We start from the raw sequence: 19,766 nt of genomic DNA on the forward strand, positions 1-19,766 counted from the left end.
TAGGGTTTTATGATACTAGATTTTCTTGGATCATCGTTGCACTTATGTTTGTCAAGATGGAACTAGTGCAGGTGTTCTCACAAGTGTTGATTGGGAAAATGTGAGGTCAATGGAAAAGTTTCTTGAAACTTTTTATCTGCTTACTTTGGTGGTCTCTAGTTCAATCTATTTCACTTCCAATGCGCACTTTTTTAAAATTGCTAGCTCGGTCATATTCTAAAAGAGTTATGGAAAATGAAGATCCTAGTTTGCAATCAATGGCAACAAAAATAAAGGAAAAATTCAACAAGTACTGTGGTGAACTAGAAAAAATAAACAAGACGATCTTTATTGCATCTATGTTCAGGTCCCCGTAACAAGCTTAACTATGTTCATTTTGCAATGGAGAGGATGTTTGGAGAAGACCCTGGGAAGAAACTAATTGGTGAAGTGAATAAATATATGCAATCTTTGTTTGATCATTATGTTAAGAGAAGATCAAAATGCTCTCTATTTGCATTATCTTCACCTACTTCATATGACAATTCATTGGATACATCTAGTGTGAGTGGTTATGACAACTTTCAAAAGGGAGGAACACTGAGAACGAAAGAACAATTTGAGAGACACAAAGAAATTAGTGGAGGTTTAGGTAGTAAATCGGAGTTAGATAGATTTCACGGTGAAGATATTGAGCTAGAGACAGAGAATTTTGATATATTAATGCGGTGAAAAATTAATGAACCTAGATTTTCTGTTCTTGCAAAGATGACTTGTGAAGTGTCAGCCATTCCCATTTCAAATGTCGCATCAAAATGTCAATTGCTACCTAAACCGAGATATCTTCACCAAGATTTCCTATCTTTGGCTCATAATGGACCTAGATTTCCTATCTCTAGCTCAATATCTTCACCATGATATCTATCTACCTTTAATTTTGTCACACCCCAATCCTGATAGGGCATGATGGGCACCCGACCCTTACTTAGAGCCAAGCGAACCCACTGGTTCTCGTTATACTCGTGATCTCACTAGACTTTTAAATCATGGGATAAAATGCATAAAGGAAGCTTCTCGACAAACATTCTTTTGGTTTATCTCAAATCAAATAGAATCCGTAGTCATACGAGATCTATAAAGAAATACATAATGGATACATCGGCTTAAATAGCCGCTTACTAAAGCGCGAGCTATATACGTGACTGCGTACGCAAAGTCTCTAATATAAATCATCATACCATAACATAGATGCTCTGACTCGGCAACACTCCGGAAAGAAATGGAGCTCGCCAATCCAGCTGGAACATCTTCTAGCCATATCCTCTACTCGTCTGTATACACCTGCGTGGCATGAAACGCAGCGTCCACAAGAAGGGACGTCAGTACGAATAATGTACTGAGTATGTAAGGCATGAATAAAAATATAAAATAGATATGAAAAATAATAAGGAGTAAGATAACCTGTACGTCTGAATACCTCATAAGGCGGATGTCATGCATGCTTAGCCTTTAAGAAAAACATTTCAATACCTATACATAGAAATAGTAACATGCCCGGCCATGAAGGCTCGGTGTGAGAGTAACATGCCCGGCCGTTAAGGCTCGGTGTGATCATCATTAGCCCGCGTCCGGGCCTCCGCGTCCGGGGTAACATCATAACATGCCCACTTTGCGGTGGCGTGCACATCTACGTGCCACGCCGGCCGACTATAGCGCGGCGCGGTGTGAGAAAATACATACATATATATAAAGCATGCATAAGAGCCCAATTAAAAGCCGCAACTATATCGGAGTGACGTAAGGTCGGTAGCCTCCGATTATATTATGGAATAATCATCGTCGCTTTGTCTCACCTTGAAGGAACAATTATTATAAGGTGAGACTATCAATGAAAAATAGCATTAAGAGAAAACATAGAATACAATTATAAATCTCATAAGGCATCAATTCATATACTTGGGGAATTTAGAAATAAAGTCACTATCCATGAATAAATTGAGAAATCGATAAATAGCTCAACATTCTCATATCGTCTTTGAAATCGTAAACTTGGAACATTCAAACATGAAACCATTCTCATCATAGTCATCATAATAATATTCTCATTTCTGACATCATCGTTTTCATCATAAGGGCTCACATAGCCACAATCCTTGGGTTGAAAAGAACATATGAATATTTCGGAAAATATTTATGGAATATCATGGAGGAAATCATGTCTCGGGATCTTAGACTTCTTAACTTTTGATAACATGGAGAACTTGGAAACATTTATGGAAACATAATCTAGGGATCATGCCTTTGAAATAAAGGGGAAACGAGCCTTAACATACGGAAATAACTCTCGACTTCCAACTTACTTCATGTCGTGCAATTCGCTGAAGATTATTCGTAGCCTCGTAATCTACATATACAACCATTCATACTATTATTAGAATCATCATCATACGCTCGTCTCGAAACGTTAATTAAAATCCTTTTAGATTCTTGTCAAAATTAAGAAGATCTCCCCTGTTTATATGCCTAGCCCGAAATTCCAATTCAACAACCAACACAACAATGACAATACCAACATCAATACAATCATTTCCATATCAATATACTTCCTAAAACATCCCACACGATGTTTCCTAAATTTCTCAACTAACCCACTTGTGATATGACTATTTAATAATCTTTACTTTCGTAAAGAAGTTGAAATTAATACCAACACATCAATAGCATCATCCTCAACATTCTACAAGATGAATATATACATATTTTATCCAAAATTTTTATCAAACCTCAATCCATAATTCAACAACCTCAACACAACAAAATATAACCTTTATTCTTGCAATTATTCCTTAATCCATATTGATAAAGAAACAAATTCAATGATTCATACCTTGTATTTACCAAAGTAACAAGATCTTAAATTTTCACTTGCTCCCAAGCTCCTCCAACTCCAAAATGAAATCATAACTGAGTCTACGCGTTGCCCGGACCTCGATTGATATCCCGTAGTTTGAAATTTTGCCCAAAATCTTCAATTTTTGTGTGATGAAGGAGCCTTTTTAATGGCTGAATTTTCTGGAACATTGTAGCATTTTTTTTGTGATGAAAATGGGGGTTTTTAGCCCTTTTATAGTGGGTGGGCCGACGATGTGTTTGTAGCCCGATCGTAGCGATACGTAGCGTCCGTTTCTGCGCGATAGTTCAGTTTGTAACGTCTATAACTCTCTACTCCGAGGTCCTATCAACAAGAGGTTTATTGCATTACAAACTAGACTCGACGAACTTTATTTTAGGCTTTTGTTTCGCCTTAAAACTCCAAATATACTAGAAGATATGCTCCTCCAAAGTTGACTAAAAATCCATCCAGCATTTCTCAAATGTTCGTCGAACTTATTTTTTTCAATTTGTTCGATCTCGAAATATTCCGAAACTCTCCACACATGATATTTATCACTTATTATACTAATGATGGCCATGTTCTCGTGTTTCAAAATACTCTTTCCCGACTACGACTTACGAGATCGTAATTCACCCTTTTTCTTCCTTGTTACGTACTTTCCATGGCTTGTGCCTTTCAAAACATCATGGGACATCTCCGACACTCCATTACTATGGTGAGGCGCATGTCATACTTATGCTCCGAAATTGCGGGGTATAACAAATTTACTACCTAAACCTCCATTAACTATTTTATGCCTCTCAAATTCTCGCTTCGTTCTCAATATTCTCCTTTTCTGAAAGTTTCCATAACCACTCACACTAGATGCATCCAATGAGTTGCCGGATGAAGTAGGTGAAGATGATGCAAATAGAGAGCCTTTTGATCTTTTCTTAACGCAATGATCAAACAAAGATTGCATGTATTTATTCTCTTCACCAATTAGTTTCCTCCCAGGTTCTTCTCCAAACATCCTCTCCATTGCAAAAGGAACATGGTCAAGCTTGTTACGGGGATCCAACACAGATGCAATAAATATCATCTTGTTCATTTTTTCTGGCTCACCCAAGAGTTGTTGAATTTTCTTTCATTTTTGTTGCCATTGGTTGCAAACTAGCATCTTCATTTTCTATGAACTCTTTCAAAATAAGATCAAGCTCAACAAAGTATGCATTGGAAGTGACATAAATTGAACCATAGACCTTCAAAGTAAGTAGATAAAGAAACTTTACCATTGACCTCACATTTTCCCAATCAACACTTGTGAGAACATTTGCACTAGTTCCATCTTCACAAACATAGGTACAACGATAATCCAAGAATCTAGTATCATAAGAACTATATCTATCAAAGGCAAGCTCAAGATGTTGTGTTGTATCTAGCATCAAGTATGTAAAGTTCCACCGAGTAGGAACATCTAAACATAATGATCTCTTACAAGTTAACTTTTGAGATTTACAACATTCTTTGAACTTTTTTATTCTTGCGGGAGATTGTGTGATGTATCTCACGGTTTGTCTAACTCACTTGAGAAAATTGCCGATTTCTTTCAACCCATCTTGCATAATAAGATTAAGTATATGAGTCATACATCTCACATAAAGGTGTTTACCCTTCATTATATTAGTTGCCCAGTTATTCAGTTGTTTAGAGACTTCTTTCACTGTAACATCATTGGAACTAGCCTTATCATCCGTAATTGTAAACACATTCTGTTATATCCCGTATTTTGTGCGTTGGAATATTTTAAGTTGGTTGCGACAAGTTATGGACAAGACTTTTAATCTCCGGTTTTGTTGATTTTGTGTTAATGCACAAGTTGCATATTCATCTTTTCATTGGCATGAAGTGTTAAGGGTAAATTGGGAATAAGAAAAATTTGGGGTTAAAAGTGAATTATGAAAATTTAAGCATTTCATGGAAATTAAGGGTTAGAAGTGAAATTTTGGAAACTAAATATTTCATGAAAATGGCCATATGTGGCCATGTGTGTGGTGTGGGCCATAGCCCACATGTGTTAATTATATAAGTGGCAAAAGATGACTAATTAAGTCATCTTCATCATTTAGCACCCTAGAAAATTCAAGAAGCATGGAGAAAGAACAAGAGGCCATTCGGCCATGACCAAGAAAAATTGGAGTCCAAAAATTGACAATCATGTTGTTGCTTCATAATTTAAACTCACGTTGACGACATTATATTTCGTATTTTTGTACGTCGGATTATTCGCAAGCGAGGTGGGGTCCACACACCGAGATTTTTTTGGGACATGCGACAATTTATATGAATCACATATGTGAAGTTAAACATAACTCAAGAAGGACCCTTGAGCCAAATCAAAGTGGAAGTCCTCCAAACAAATATTTTTAAGTAATGTTTTCGGGTGATCGACTTCGGGCAGAAACGGTATTATAAGTTTGGAATTTGGAAAAACACCAAAGATAGAAGTTGTAGATAATTGAATTATCTTTCCAACCATAGGTTGTGAGCCCACAGGTGACATCGGTATAAGGAGATATGGACGTTTTAAGGCGGAAAGGTCAGTGGGCTAGGCTCAAACCGGGCCCAATCGGGTTAGGCCCATGGCCCATGCCTATTTAAGTCTAATTTCAGCCCTTTCCTCTCATTTTTCAGACCAAGAATACCCAGAAAATTCTTGAAAGAGAGAGAGAAGAACCTTGGAGAGAAGAAAAACCAATTTTGACTAAAATCTGAGCCCCGAATTCCGAAGCCCATGAAGAGAAAAGTGTTGTACGCTGCGTTGTCTTCAATTTGAGCTAAAAATCAACCAAGGAGAAGAGTGATAACGTGGGGGCTGCATGCTTAAGGTATGAATACGGTTCCTTTTCATTGTTAACGAGTGTATTTAGAATTTTAACGAATTAAAACGGAGGGGATAGTGTGTAGAAATGGATGAAATTCATGAAATTTTGTATGTTGATGTTGAGCCGTGAGTATGGGCTGTTTTGTGACAAGGAATGAACTAAATTTTATTTAGTATTTTTGGTTGTTGTGTTGTGGATTCTATGATGTAAATAAAGGTTTAATGAATTAAGTTGAAGATAAAATCGTGTGTGGGTTGTTTTGGAAGCTAATGTAAATTAAATATAGTTTCTTGTATTTATGAAGATAATGTTGCTAAAGTGTGGATTGTTGGTGTAGTTGATGAATTTGAAAGAAAGAAATGTGTTGTTGTTGTTTTCTTGAACTTGGTAGGGTTCGGTGCATTGTGTGTTTGATGGGTGATTTGGATATTTTGTGAATTGTTGGAAGCATTCTTGAATCTTGTTTAAATGGTTTGGATTAGTACTTGAACGTGTGAATATTGATGTTGGTTTGATCGTATGCGGTTGATTTGAATGAGAATGAAATATCGTCGAATTGTATAGAAAAGAGTTATTAATGTTAGAATGCGTTTGAAATGGATTATTGATATTGTTAATATGGTTGTTGGTATTGTTGTTGATGATATTGGCCGAGTTGAATTCTCGGGGTTGTTGAATTTATAGGGGAAATGCTGCCTAAATTTCTGTAGAAAAAGTAATGGCTTGGAATTGAATTCTTCGATGCTTATGGCTAATGTCGGATGTCTAATAACGTTGTTGTAGATTTTGAGAAGCCGAGGCGTAAGATTGGACTAGCTTAGGAAGCGGACGAGGTATGTAAAGCTCAACCCTTCTTTCTTTTTGGCATGTCTTAGTTGAAAGTAGGTTATGACACGAACCCCGAGGTAACTCTATTCTTGCGGTCCGAGCATGTCTATGATTCTTATTTGTTTCTTGAGATTCGTATTCTTAATGTAGTCGAATTGTGGTTCTTATGTCTTTTGTATGACTAAATTTTAAAAGTTTTATTTTCAAAAGAGTTTTGTTCCTAAACGATTCCGAAACTACGAACGTCCGTAACTTTCACAGAAAGGCTCGGATCGCTTCGATATGTCCGTAGAGGATTCCGTAGCGTATGATGGCCCTAACTTCCATAGGCGGGCTCGGATTGGTTTGATACCCGTCCGTGGGCCCCGAGACTTTCCTTTGCATAAGTTCTAGCGTTTTTCTTTAGAATTTAGTATACTTATCATCCCGACCCCCGAATATGATCACCTACTTACTTACCGAATCTGAAATAAGGATTGTTATTCATATGATTCCGATACGTAGTTATGATTTTTAGAGTTCTGTTTGATATGTTCCCGAGTGGCATTCGGAAGGAGCTTGATTGGACTATTGTCTTAGTTTGTAAATGATGGTTCGTTTTGATTAATTTATTGAGTCCTTATAAATGTTTAAATTGCATATGGTTTATAAATGTGTTAAATTGCATATAGTTTCCCACGATTCTCGCTCGTACACATTATTGTTAACTCCTTCGCCGAGTCCCGGCCGTATGTATCGTGCGCATTTGTTATATTCCGAAGTATGATGAGTTTTCCGAAGTATGATGAGTTTTGATATATGATATGAAACGAAGTATGATGAGTTCTGAATTATGATGTGATACGGAGGATGTGTTCGGAGATATGCAAAACTTCCGAAGTATGATGAGTTATGGCGCCCAAGACAGGAGGGGCGACCACGTTCCGTCCGCCGGGTCCCATTATGGACCGCATATGATATATGTTCTTGATATGCATGATTTATGTTCAGAAGTAAGCATTCTGGTATTCTGATTATTATTCATGTTTTCTGTAATTTGCATATGATTTCCGATAATTGACATGCATATGATGATTTCATTCACCGAGTCCCTCACTAGAGGGCCGGGACACGCTATATGTTTATACGATGATTTTACTCACCGAGTCCCTCACTAGAGGGTCGGGACACGCTATATGTTTATACGATGATTTTACTCACCGAGTCCCTCATTAGAGGGCCGGGTACGGTATATATGTACGATGATATGATGACAGGATTATGATATGGTTTTACGTACCGACATATGTACATGCATGATAAGTGTTTCAAAAGGCAAGTTTGGTTATCTGGTTATTTACACTTGTTCCTGTAACCCCCATTTCGATTATGATCCTGTTTACTGTCTCTCATGCTTTACATACTCAGTACATATTCCGTACTGACCCCCTTTCTTCGGGGGCTGCGTTTCATGCCGCGTAGGTACACCCAGTTGAGTCAAGATAGTAGTAGAAGATGTCCCGGCGGGATTGGCGAGCTCCATTTCCTCCAAGGCCGCCGAGTCAGAGTATTTATGTTATGACAGTTTGTTCTATGTTAGAGACTTTGCAGACAGGGTTCGTATAGTATGTGTCAGTTTTGTAAGCGGCTCTGTAAGCCGTTGTATTATTATGCATTATATTACGGGTTTTATACGATTATAGATTTATTTGATTTGGAAAAGATAAAAAGGCATGTTTAATTTCCGGAAAACTTTCATCATGTATCTATGTTATGATTTAAGGGCCCAGTATGATTACGAGTGTCACGAGAGTCAGCGGGTTCGCTCGGCCCTAGGTAAGGGTCGGGTGCCCATCACACCCTATCGGACTAAGGGTGTGACAAATTGGTATCAGAGCAGTTCGTCCTAGGGGTTGTTTGCAAAGTCGTGTCCGGTAGAGTCTTGTTTATGGTGTGTTGCGCGCCACATTTATAAACAGGAGGCTACGTGGCATTTAGGTTGGTTACCCTTCTTTCATATCTGAGATTGTGCCATCGGGCCAAGTCATAGAGAATGAGATTTCTCTTACTGACCTTTGGTTTCAGCAGAAGAATGGCATCGACAGAAGAAAGTGACGAGTGATGTTGGAAATTTCAAAGCACGCAGGTAAGCAAAGGTATGAAAGATACATGTCGGGTAAAATATTGAAGTACGATTGAAATACAAGCTGAAGATTAAAAGGGAAAGTGAACAAGAAAGTGTAACGAGTGTGCGAGTTTAAAAAATTTGGGCATACAAGGTATGTTCATTATTTTCGCATCGTTGTTGATGTTGGGAGCCTGTGAGGCGTGATATGATATGATATGTATATACGTGTTGGCCCTGTGAGGCATTGTTGGTATTTCCTGCGTGCAGGTTTTGAGATAGTAAGAAATATAGAGGAAGCTCTGTCGAAATTTTCCAGAAAAAAAAAAGAATGAGATATGGGTTTGTAATACGACTTGAAAGGTCGTGCCAATAGTAATAGTGAGAGTAAGACAAGAGTACAGAGGAAAAGAATTGTGACGGATATAAATGTATGGATAAGACAGCTTGTGAAATATAAAGGGTAAAGTGGACCAGAAAGGGTAAAGGGTTAAGAAGTGTTATGTTATAGGATTGATTACGAATAAGATATAATGTGAATATAACGGGGATTGTTATGAAGATAAGTGAAGCCTAGTGAGAAAGTGGCCAAGGTTATGATGTGATCTATGTAGCTAGAATATAAAGGCAAGTGTGAGACGGAGAAACAAGCTATGGAACAAATAAGGAAGGGTTTGAGTTAAAGATTAAGAGACGACACGAGATAATGTGCCCAGAATGTTACAAGTTGAGTAAAGGAATTACAAGAAGGAAAAGTTTAACCGGGGGATGTATTGGACCTTGTTATGTTGTTCGTAAAATAAGAAGGTTACGTACTAAAGACATGGATTTTGTTAAGGTACTGTGGCAGTGTAATAACAAGGAGGAAATGATTTGAGAAGTTGAAGAAGAGATGAAAAAGAAATATGATTGGTAGGTGAGAGTGCATGCTATGGTAATAAAGGAAACCTCCTCCGAGACCCTTATAAGACCGTATGCGATTAGTTGAACATTCGAGGACGAATGTTCTAAAGAGGGGAAAGATGTTATATCCCGTATTTTGTGCGTTGGAATATTTTAAGTTGATTGCGACAAATTATGGACAAGACTTTTAATCTCCGGTTTTGTTGATTTTGTGTTAATGCACAAGTTGCATATTCATCTTTTCATTGGCATGAAGTGTTAAGGTTAAATTGGGAATAAGGAAAATTTGGGGTTAAAAGTGAATTATGAAAAGTTAAGCATTTCATGGAAATTAAAGGCTAGAAGTGAAATTTTGAAAACTAAATATTTCATGAAAATGGCCATATGTGGCCATGTGTGTGTGTGGGCCATAGCCCACACGTGTTAATTATATAAGTGGCAAAAGATGACTAATTAAGTCATCTTCATCATTTAGCACCCTAGAAAATTCAAGAAGCATGGAGAAAGAACAAGAGGCCATTCGGCCATGACCAAGAAAAATTGGAGTCCAAAAATTGACAATCATGTTATTGCTTCATAATTTAAACTCACGTTGACTGCATCATATTTCGTATTTTTGTACGTCGGATTATTCGCAAGCTGAGGTGGGGTCCACACACCGAGATTTTTTGGGACATGCGACAATTTATATGAATCACATATGTGAAGTTAAACATAACTCAAGAAGGACCCTTGAGCCAAATCAAAGTGGAAGTCCTCCAAACAAATATTTTTAAGTAATGTTTTCGGGTGATCCGACTTCGAGGGGGCGTAAACGGTATTATAAGTTTGGAATTTGGAAAAACACCAAAGATAGAAGTTGTAGATAATTGAATTATCTTTCCAACCATAGGTTGTGGGCCCACAGTGACATCGGTATAAGGAGATATGGACGTTTTAAGGCGGAAAGGTCGGTGGGCTAGGCTCAAACCGGGCCCAATCGGGTTAGGCCCATGGCCCATGCCTATTTAAGTCTAATTTCAGCCCTTTCCTCTCATTTCTCAGACCAAGAATACCCAGAAAATTCTTGAAAGAGAGAGAGAAGAAAAACCAATTTTGACTAAAATCTGAGCCCCGAATTCCGAAGCCCATGAAGAGAAAAGTGTTGTCTGTTGCGTTGTCTTCAATTTGAGCTAAAAATCAACCAAGGAGAAGAGTGATAACGTGGGGGCTGCATGCTTAAGGTATGAATACGGTTCCTTTTCATTGTTAACGAGTGTATTTAGAATTTTAACGAATTAAAACGGAGGGGATAGTGTGTAGAAATGGATGAAATTCATGAAATTTTGTATGTTGATGTTGAGCGTGAGTATGGGCTGTTTTGTGACAAGGAATGAACTAAATTTTATTTAGTATTTTTGGTTGTTGTGTTGTGGATTCTATGATGTAAATAAAGGTTTAATGAATTAAGTTGAAGATAAAATCGTGTGTGGGTTGTTTTGGAAGCTAATGTAAATTAAATATAGTTTCTTGTATTTATGAAGATAATGTTGCTAAAGTGTGGATTGTTGGTGTAGTTGATGAATTTGAAAGAAAGAAATGTGTTGTTGTTGTTTTCTTGAACTTGGAAGGGTTGTTGCATTGTGTGTTGGATGGGCCGATTTGGATATTTTGTGAATTGTTGGAAGCATTCTTGAATCTTGTTTAAATGGTTTGGATTAGTACTTGAACGTGTGAATATTGATGTTGGTTTGATCGTATGCGGTTGATTTGAATGAGAATGAAATATCGTCGAATTGTATAGAAAAGAGTTATTAATGTTAGAATGCGTTTGAAATGGATTATTGATATTGTTAATATGGTTGTTGGTATTGTTGTTGATGATATTGTCGAGTTGAATTCTCGGGGTTGTTGAATTTATAGGGGAAATGCTGCCCAAATTTCTGTAGAAAAAGTAATGGCTTGGAATTGAATTCTTCGATGCTTATGGCTAATGTCGGATGTCTAATAACGTTGTTGTAGATTTTGAGAAGCCGAGGCGTAAGATTGGACTAGCTTAGGAAGCGGACGAGGTATGTAAAGCTCAACCCTTCTTTCTTTTGGCATGTCTTAGTTGAAAGTAGGTTATGACACGAACCCCGAGGTAACTCTATTCTTGCGGTCCGAGCATGTCTATGATTCTTATTTGTTTCTTGAGATTCGTATTCTTAATGTAGTCGAATTGTGGTTCTTATGTCTTTTGTATGACTAAATTTTAAAAGTTTTATTTTCAAAAGAGTTTTGTTCCTAAACGATTCCGAAACTACGAACGTCCGTAACTTTCACGGTAGAAGGCTCGGATCGCTTCGATATGTCCGTAGAGGATTCCGTAGCGTATGATGGCCCTAACTTCCATAGGCGGGCTCGGATTGGTTTGATACCCGTCCGTGGGCCCCGAGACTTTCCTTTGCATAAGTTCTAGCGTTTTTCTTTAGAATTTAGTATACTTATCATCCCGACCCCCGAATATGATCACCTACTTACTTACCGAATCTGAAATAAGGATTGTTATTCATATGATTCCGATACGTAGTTATGATTTTTAGAGTTCTGTTTGATATGTTCCCGAGTGGCATTCGGAAGGAGCTTGATTGGACTATTGTCTTAGTTTGTAAATGATGGTTCGTTTTGATTAATTTATTGAGTCCTTATAAATGTTTAAATTGCATATGGTTTATAAATGTGTTAAATTGCATATAGTTTCCCACGATTCTGCTCGTGCACATTATTGTTAATTCCTTCGCCGAGTCCCGGGCCGGTATGTATCGTGCGCATTTGTTATATTCCGAAGTATGATGAGTTTTGATATATGATATGAAACGAAGTATGATGAGTTCTGAATTATGATGTGATATAGAGGATGTGTTCGGAGATATGCAAAACTTCCGAAGTATGATGAGTTGTGGCGCCCAAGACAGGAGGGGCGACCACGTTCCGTCCGCCGGGTCCCATTATGGACCGCATATGATATATGTTCTTGATATGCATGATTTATGTTCAGAAGTAAGCATTCTGGTATTCTGATTATTATTCATGTTTTCTGTAATTTGCATATGATTTCCGATAATTGACATGCATATGATGATTTCATTCACCGAGTCCCTCACTAGAGGGCCGGGACACGCTATATGTTTATACGATGATTTTACTCACCGAGTCCCTCATTAGAGGACCGGGTACGGTATATATGTATGATGATATGATGACAGGATTATGATATGGTTTTACGTACCGACATATGTACATGCATGATAAGTGTTTCAAAAGGCAAGTTTGGTTATCTGGTTATTTACACTTGTTCCTGTGACCCCCATTTCGATTATGATCCTGTTTACTGTCTCTCATGCTTTACATACTCGACATATTAAAATCTTGACCCCCTTTCTTCGGGGGCTGCGTTTCATGCCGCGTAGGTACACCCAGTTGAGCTGAAGATAGTAGTAGAAGATGTCCCAGCGGGATTGGCGAGCTCCATTTCCTCCGGAGTGCTGCCGAGTCAGAGTATTTATGTTATGACAGTTTGTTTTATGTTAGAGACTTTGCAGACTGGGTTCGTATAGTATGTGTCGGTTTTGTAAGCGGCTCTGTAAGCCGTTGTATTATTATGCATTATATTACGGGTTTTATACGATTATAGATTTATTTGATTTGGAAAAGATAAAAAGGCATGTTTAATTTCCAGAAACTTTCATCATGTATCTATGTTATGATTTAAGGGCCCAGTATGATTACGAGTGTCACGAGAGTCAGCGGGTTCGCTCGGCCCTAGGTAAGGATCGGGTGCCCATCACACCCTATCGGACTAAGGGTGTGACACATTCTCCAAACCCCATTCAAGCAAACACTTAGTAATGGAAGCCGCCATATCATCACCCTTATGACTAGAAATAGAACAAAAGCTTATAATTCTTTTTTGCAAAGTCCAATTTCTATCAATAAAGTGAGTTGTTAGACACAATTAGTTGATTCTTTGTATAGATGTCCAATTATCTGTCGCAAGACAAATTTTTGGATGTGCTTCTTTGGAAACCTTCTTCAAACTTTGTCTTTGTTCAAAAAGTAGGGTCTCCATTTCTGAATTGCTATCACCAAAGCCAATAATTTTTTTTCATAAACTAATAAAGCTTTGTTCTTGGCTAGACAACCCTTTACTGAAGAAAGCAATGGATTTGCCATCTTGTACTAGAATAGCACCAATGCCTTCTCCTGAAGCACAGTTTCAATAGTGAACTCTTTCGAGAAATCAGGAAATGCCAAAACAGGAGCAGTAATTAATGATAGTTTCAATTTTTCGAAAGCTGCATCAGCATCCTTATTCCAGTGAAAACTCCCCTTCTTTAATAAATCAGTCAATGGTCTAGCAATGACTCCATAACCTCTAATAAATCTTCTATAGTACCCAGTTAATCCCAAGAACTCTCTCAATCCTTTGAGAGTCTTAGGGTGTGGCCAATCCATGAAAGCTTCAACCTTAAGCCTGTCCATTGCAACTCCTTCAGAAATCACTTGATCGAAGTAGTCAATTCTAGTCACACCAAAATCACATTTTCACTTTTTTACATACAAGACATTAGCTCTTAGAATTTTAGAAGTCTCTTCTAAATAGATCAAATGATCAGTCCAGTTAGGAATGTATATCAAGATATCATCAAAGAATACAAGAATAAATTTTCTGAGATGAGGGTGGAAAATTTTATTCATCAAACTTTGAAAAGTGGAGGGGCCATTTGTCAGGCCAAATGGCATTGCCAAAAACTCATACTGGCCATGATGAGTTCTAAAAGCAGTTTTAGGAATGTCACCTTCACACATCCTGATCTGATGATAACCAGATCTGAGATCCAGTTTTGAAAAATATCTAGCACTATGCAGTTCATCCAATAGCTCTTCAATAACTAGAATAGGAAACTTGACTTATACTGTGCAACTGTTCAATTCTCTATAATCCACACATAATCTCCATGTCACATCTTTCTTCTTCACCATGACAATGGGTGAAGAATGTGGACTTGTCTTTGCTCCTGATAAACTCAGAACCCAACATCTCAGCCACCATTTTTTCAATCTCATTTTTTTGTATAGTAGGATACGTATAAGGCCTAATGTTTATAAGTGAGGTTCCCTCCTTGAGAATGGTTTTGAGATCATGATCTCTAGGGGGTGGAAGTTCAGTAGGAGTTTCAAACAAATTTGCATACTTGTCCAATACCTCCTCAAAGAGCTTGTCTTTTATCAGCTCCCACTGCATGTCCTTCTAGTGAAAATAAACTTGCCTCTGCATCTTGTCCCTGGAACATTCCCATGTTAATCATATAGAGTTCAGCAGGTTTAGCCAAGAGTTTATCCATTTTTCTAGCCCCAATCATCTTCACTGCAGTAGGTTGAATACCTCTGAGTGATACTTTTTGACATTTCAAACTGAATTCTTATATCACCAAGTGTGATTAACCATTGAATTCCCAAAACCATGCTACATCCACCAATGGGTAATATCAATATATCATAATCAAACTTTACACCTTGCATTATCCATTCTAGTTTCTTGCATATATAATGGCTCTTGACCTCATTGCCATCAGCAATTGACACAGAAAATGGGGTTATAGATGTCCTTCTGCACCTTAAGGGGTTGTTTGGTATGCAGACTAAATTATCTTTGTATTATAATCCTGGGATTATAGTCCTAGGACTAATTTATCCCATCTGAAAAGTGGGATAACATAATCCCAACTATGATGGGATATCCCAGGATTAGTTTTGGGCTTCAGTTACTCTGTTTGGTACAAGGTATAAAATTATCCCATTTATACTCTATTTGGTACAAGGTATAAAATTATCCTGGGATAAATTTATACCTTGTACCAAATAAAGTATAAAATTAATATCAAACTTAATACTAGGATATCCCACCTTATCCCGCATACCAAACGATCCCTAATTTCTTGGCAGTATTAAAGTCCAAGAAGTTGTGTGTACTTCCTGTAGCTATCAAGACTTGTATAGCCTTTCCCTTCACATAAATGGTCATCCTCATGGTCCAGCTGAATGATATTTAATGTATTGCGGCCGTTTGGAACTTGGAACCCATTCACTGTTAAAATAAAACTTTTAGCTCAGACTTCCTTTCAACGCCGGGCCGCCAGAAATTTGCTCCCCCGTATGTGAACAGATCAGGATGTCCGTAGATGCATTTCTCCCTAGATATCCAGATCAAGGTGATTAGCATCTGCATTGGAATATTAGTTGTCTGTCTAGAGAGCTGGGACGAAGGAGTTATTAATATGTTGGCAAAGACACCAAAACCGAGAATTAGATATGCTCTCCCGTTCTCAAGCCAATTGATCTCTTTGATTGTATAACTGGGGAAGTAGCTGGATGTGATCGATGGACAGGTTCTAGTCTTGGACTAAGAAGGGGAGGTCTTTTCCGTGTTTCCTTTGGGAATCTGCAGTTGCTTTATTTCTACGGAAAAGGGTCAAACATACCCCTGTACTATCAGAAAAGGGTTAAATATACCCTCGTTATACTTTGAGTCCAAATAGACCCTTTTCGTTAGACTTTGGGTTCAAATATACCCTTCTTTTATACTTTGAGTCCACATATATCCTTCTTCCGTTAAAATAGTTCAAAGTGGACATGAGCTATGACGTGGCACTGACAACTCAGTGAGGTGGACAACACATGGCATGCCACCTCACCATCCCAACCCATTTAATTACCCCTCTCTTCCCCTTCTTCTTTCACCACTACCATCTTCTCCCCTCCACAACCTTTGCAACCATTAGCACCACCACACCACCACTTTTTACAGGTTGCAAGTAAACTTAGCTTTCTTTGTTTCTTCTATATTTTTGGTGTGGTGGTGCTAATGGTTGCAAAGGTTATGCAGGGGAGGAGATGGTAGTGGTGGAAAAAAAAGGAGAAGAGAGGGGTAATTAAATGGGTTGGGGTAGTGAGGTGGCAGCCTTGTAATGCGTGTCGCGTCGACCTCACCGAAATGGCTGCCACATCATATCTCATGTCCACCTTGGACAATTTTAACGGAGGAATGGTATATTTGGACTTAAAGTATAAAAAAAAGGGTATATTTAAACCCAAAGTATAACAGAAAGGGTGTATTTGGACTCAAAGTATAATGAGGGGTATATTTAACCCTTTTCTGCTAGTACAAGGGTATATTTGACCCTTTTCCGTTATTTCTAAGATCGAAATCCGACATCCATTCTTAATTTCTTGGTACGTGTTTTTATTTTATATGCACCAACGATTTTTTAACATTTTACTTCCTAGTTGCTTATTTTTTCTAAATTTCACTGTCTTTTATCTGTTTTCTTAGCGTCTTTGCGCTGTTAGTTGTTTTAATTTGATATGACTAAGTCTAAGTTTCTCTTTTGGACTCTTTGACTGCCCAAGGAAGGAAGGGGACAACAGCCAAGATCTGGATATGCTTTTTGAACCTAAAATTGAGCCCTTTCTAAATTACAATCCAATGCTACGAAGCAACTGCAGTCTGGATCTATGATCGATATAGAAGGCATACAGAACAGCTTTCACAAAGCAATTTTCTTCTCTTTCTTTTCTTTTCTTCTCTTTTTGTTGTGTGGCAGCTGCGGTGTAATTTCTTCTAAAAAACGAAGAAAAGAGACATTAGAATACAAACCTTGTAATTCAAAGAAAAAGTGTCCAAGCCAGTAATGCTTAGTGGTTCCTCTAAATCATTGCTATCTGGAGCAGACCAGCTGATTTCAAGATCTTTCAATGTACTCAAAGTAGTCCTCTCCTGAGAAAAAATGGACCATGTTTAACATACATGCTGCAGACTATCCCCATGTCTGAAGATAAACATGCCAAAGTAATAATAACTCACCACACAACACAATAAGTCCTCATGGCAAGGATCTGCGGCAGCTGCAGTATATTGCTAAGCAAGGTCTAGAAGAGACTACTCTGAAGAAAGAAAAGAAGGTGAATACCATGTTACAAGGAGCTTCAAATGTTTTCCCTATGTAACACAAAGCAGAAAATAAAGAACTAAGTATAAAACCTGTAGCTTCTCCACGGAGATCTCATCAGGCTTCTTCATGAGCTCCTCTCTAGCTGTATCCACGAAGTGAACTAAGAAATCACCCTGCATGACCAGTTGCAATGAGTACGAAGATAAATTTCTCAATGGACAGACTGCATCTAATTGAAAACATACAAAAACCAGCAACAGAATCAGGAGATAATACTTTTAATTCCATCCTGAGAGAGCACACATAAAGACAATAAAGAATGAAACCAAAGAAAAATCTCAAAACCAGGCCCAGATAGCAGAGAGCTTGAAGCACAATAGCTATTCAGCTATTGACTGATTTGCTTGCTTGGAAAAGATAGGGATAAGAATGTTTAATATATTCTTCCTTCTGCAACTCATTTTGATGCCAGCTAATAGCCCAACAAATATCTTCTTTCTACAAAAAGACAATAAGAAGGGGCTGACGAGTTAATAGAACAAACTTATCGCAGCATTCCTCTGCATGTAGCTTTTAAATTCCTACCAGGTATTTCCCCATATCTAACCCCCCCAATTCCCAAACTATCATATGATGAAATATATAATCTGCTAACCACTAGTTGGTACCTGATCAAGAAGAAGATAGTGCTTGATAGATTGCAGTTTTCCCATAAGATCATACTGCCAGAGAAAGGTTTCATCAGAGCGGAGTTTCATGTAAAATAAAAGAACTTGCAGTCACCAATCAAGAAACATGGAGAAAAAAAAGCTGTCAAGAAATACTTTTCTTGCTTCAGCACACCTTGTTCTTAACAAGATTTAATAGTTCTCCACTGGCAAAATCATAAGCAGACTTGATGCACTCCAAATAGTGATGATTTGCGCCTATACTTGTCAACTTTGACTTTTCTGCCACAGAGATCTAACAAAAACAATTTGGTCACGAGCTTCTGCTAATACTACTAATAGAATTGTAAAGCAAATAAATATAGAATAGCTTTATCGGGTGAACATATAAAAGCAACGAGATCTTGTCAAACCTGAACACTATGTCCACACTGTGCCATGACGTTTAAATATTTTCCAGTGATCAAAATTGTTTCAGCTGCATTTGCAAGGGAACTGGGAATGTCATCCTTCAGGCTATAACGTTGCTGCCAGTACTTGGCATCATAATCTTGAGTAAGACTTGTGAGAACACCTGCACTAGTTCAAATGCCATAAACAAACACTGATTTCAAATCAAAAGTTCAAATTTTAGCTCCAAATTGCATGGCCAAACGAGCCCTTTATTGAAATGAACCTGTCAAACAGAGAAGAAGTATAGGGGAAGAGAGAATAGGTAATTAGTTGAATTTTTTAATACAATAACGAGATTTTGGCATACCTATGTCGAGATATCTGAAGCAATAAAATAAATAGTGAATACCTGATAATTGTAATTCGTCTCAAATGTTGAAATTGAAGTAACTGCAACTTAATTATAGCAGGTCACAAAAACGGAAGTCACAAAGAATTGCTCAACAATTTCACAAAATGTGTGGATGAAATCTTTTGGGAAAGCAAAGCAGACACACTGGTTTTCCCCTGGAGGCTTACGCACTAAATCAAATAATTCAAAATGCAAATTGAGCCAAGAGAGATAAATTTACGCTTTAAATTACTTTCCCTCTCTTTTTATTTTCTTCTATACTTTGGTCATGATGCAAAATAGATGGCAACATGGCTTTTGTTTGAAGCAGAGTGCGCCAAAACGAATGATTTTTGTTTTGCTTGAACTGCTTTTTTAAACAATATAAAGGTTAAATTAAGTTTTCTTAAATCACTCTAAAAAAAAATAAAAAAATAAGGAGTTTAGAAATCTGAAAACCTAACAGCATATTTGCCTATGCTTCAAAATTTACTTATTTTAAGAAGTTCTTTTTTTATGTCAAAAGTGTTTTTCAAAAAATATACGTATAGGGTTGCTTGGAGGGCGTTTGGATTGGCTTTAATCTTATTTTCGTACTTTTTTGGCTTAAAAGTAAGGGTTTAAAAGCATTTTTTTTATCTTTCTCAAACAATACAAAAAATATAAACAGAGCTTAAAAGTTATTTTGGCCAAAAAGCAATTAAACTAAGCCAATCCAAACACCCTCTTGGCAGGGGCGGATCTACACACAAGTGAGGGTGTTCGAA

The 19,766-nt window shown here is 37.6% G+C and overlaps 1 pseudogene; it reads right to left on the minus strand.

The window, feature by feature from the left end:
• LOC132047485 (gamma-tubulin complex component 2-like) overlaps nucleotides 1-18,799 on the minus strand; it is a 47,818-nt pseudogene extending 29,019 nt beyond the window's left edge.
• Nucleotides 18,800-19,766: the final 967 nt, after the last annotated feature.

The sequence above is a fragment of the Lycium ferocissimum genome, chromosome 2, assembly GCF_029784015.1.
Source record: "Lycium ferocissimum isolate CSIRO_LF1 chromosome 2, AGI_CSIRO_Lferr_CH_V1, whole genome shotgun sequence".
NCBI lineage: Eukaryota > Viridiplantae > Streptophyta > Magnoliopsida > Solanales > Solanaceae > Lycium > Lycium ferocissimum.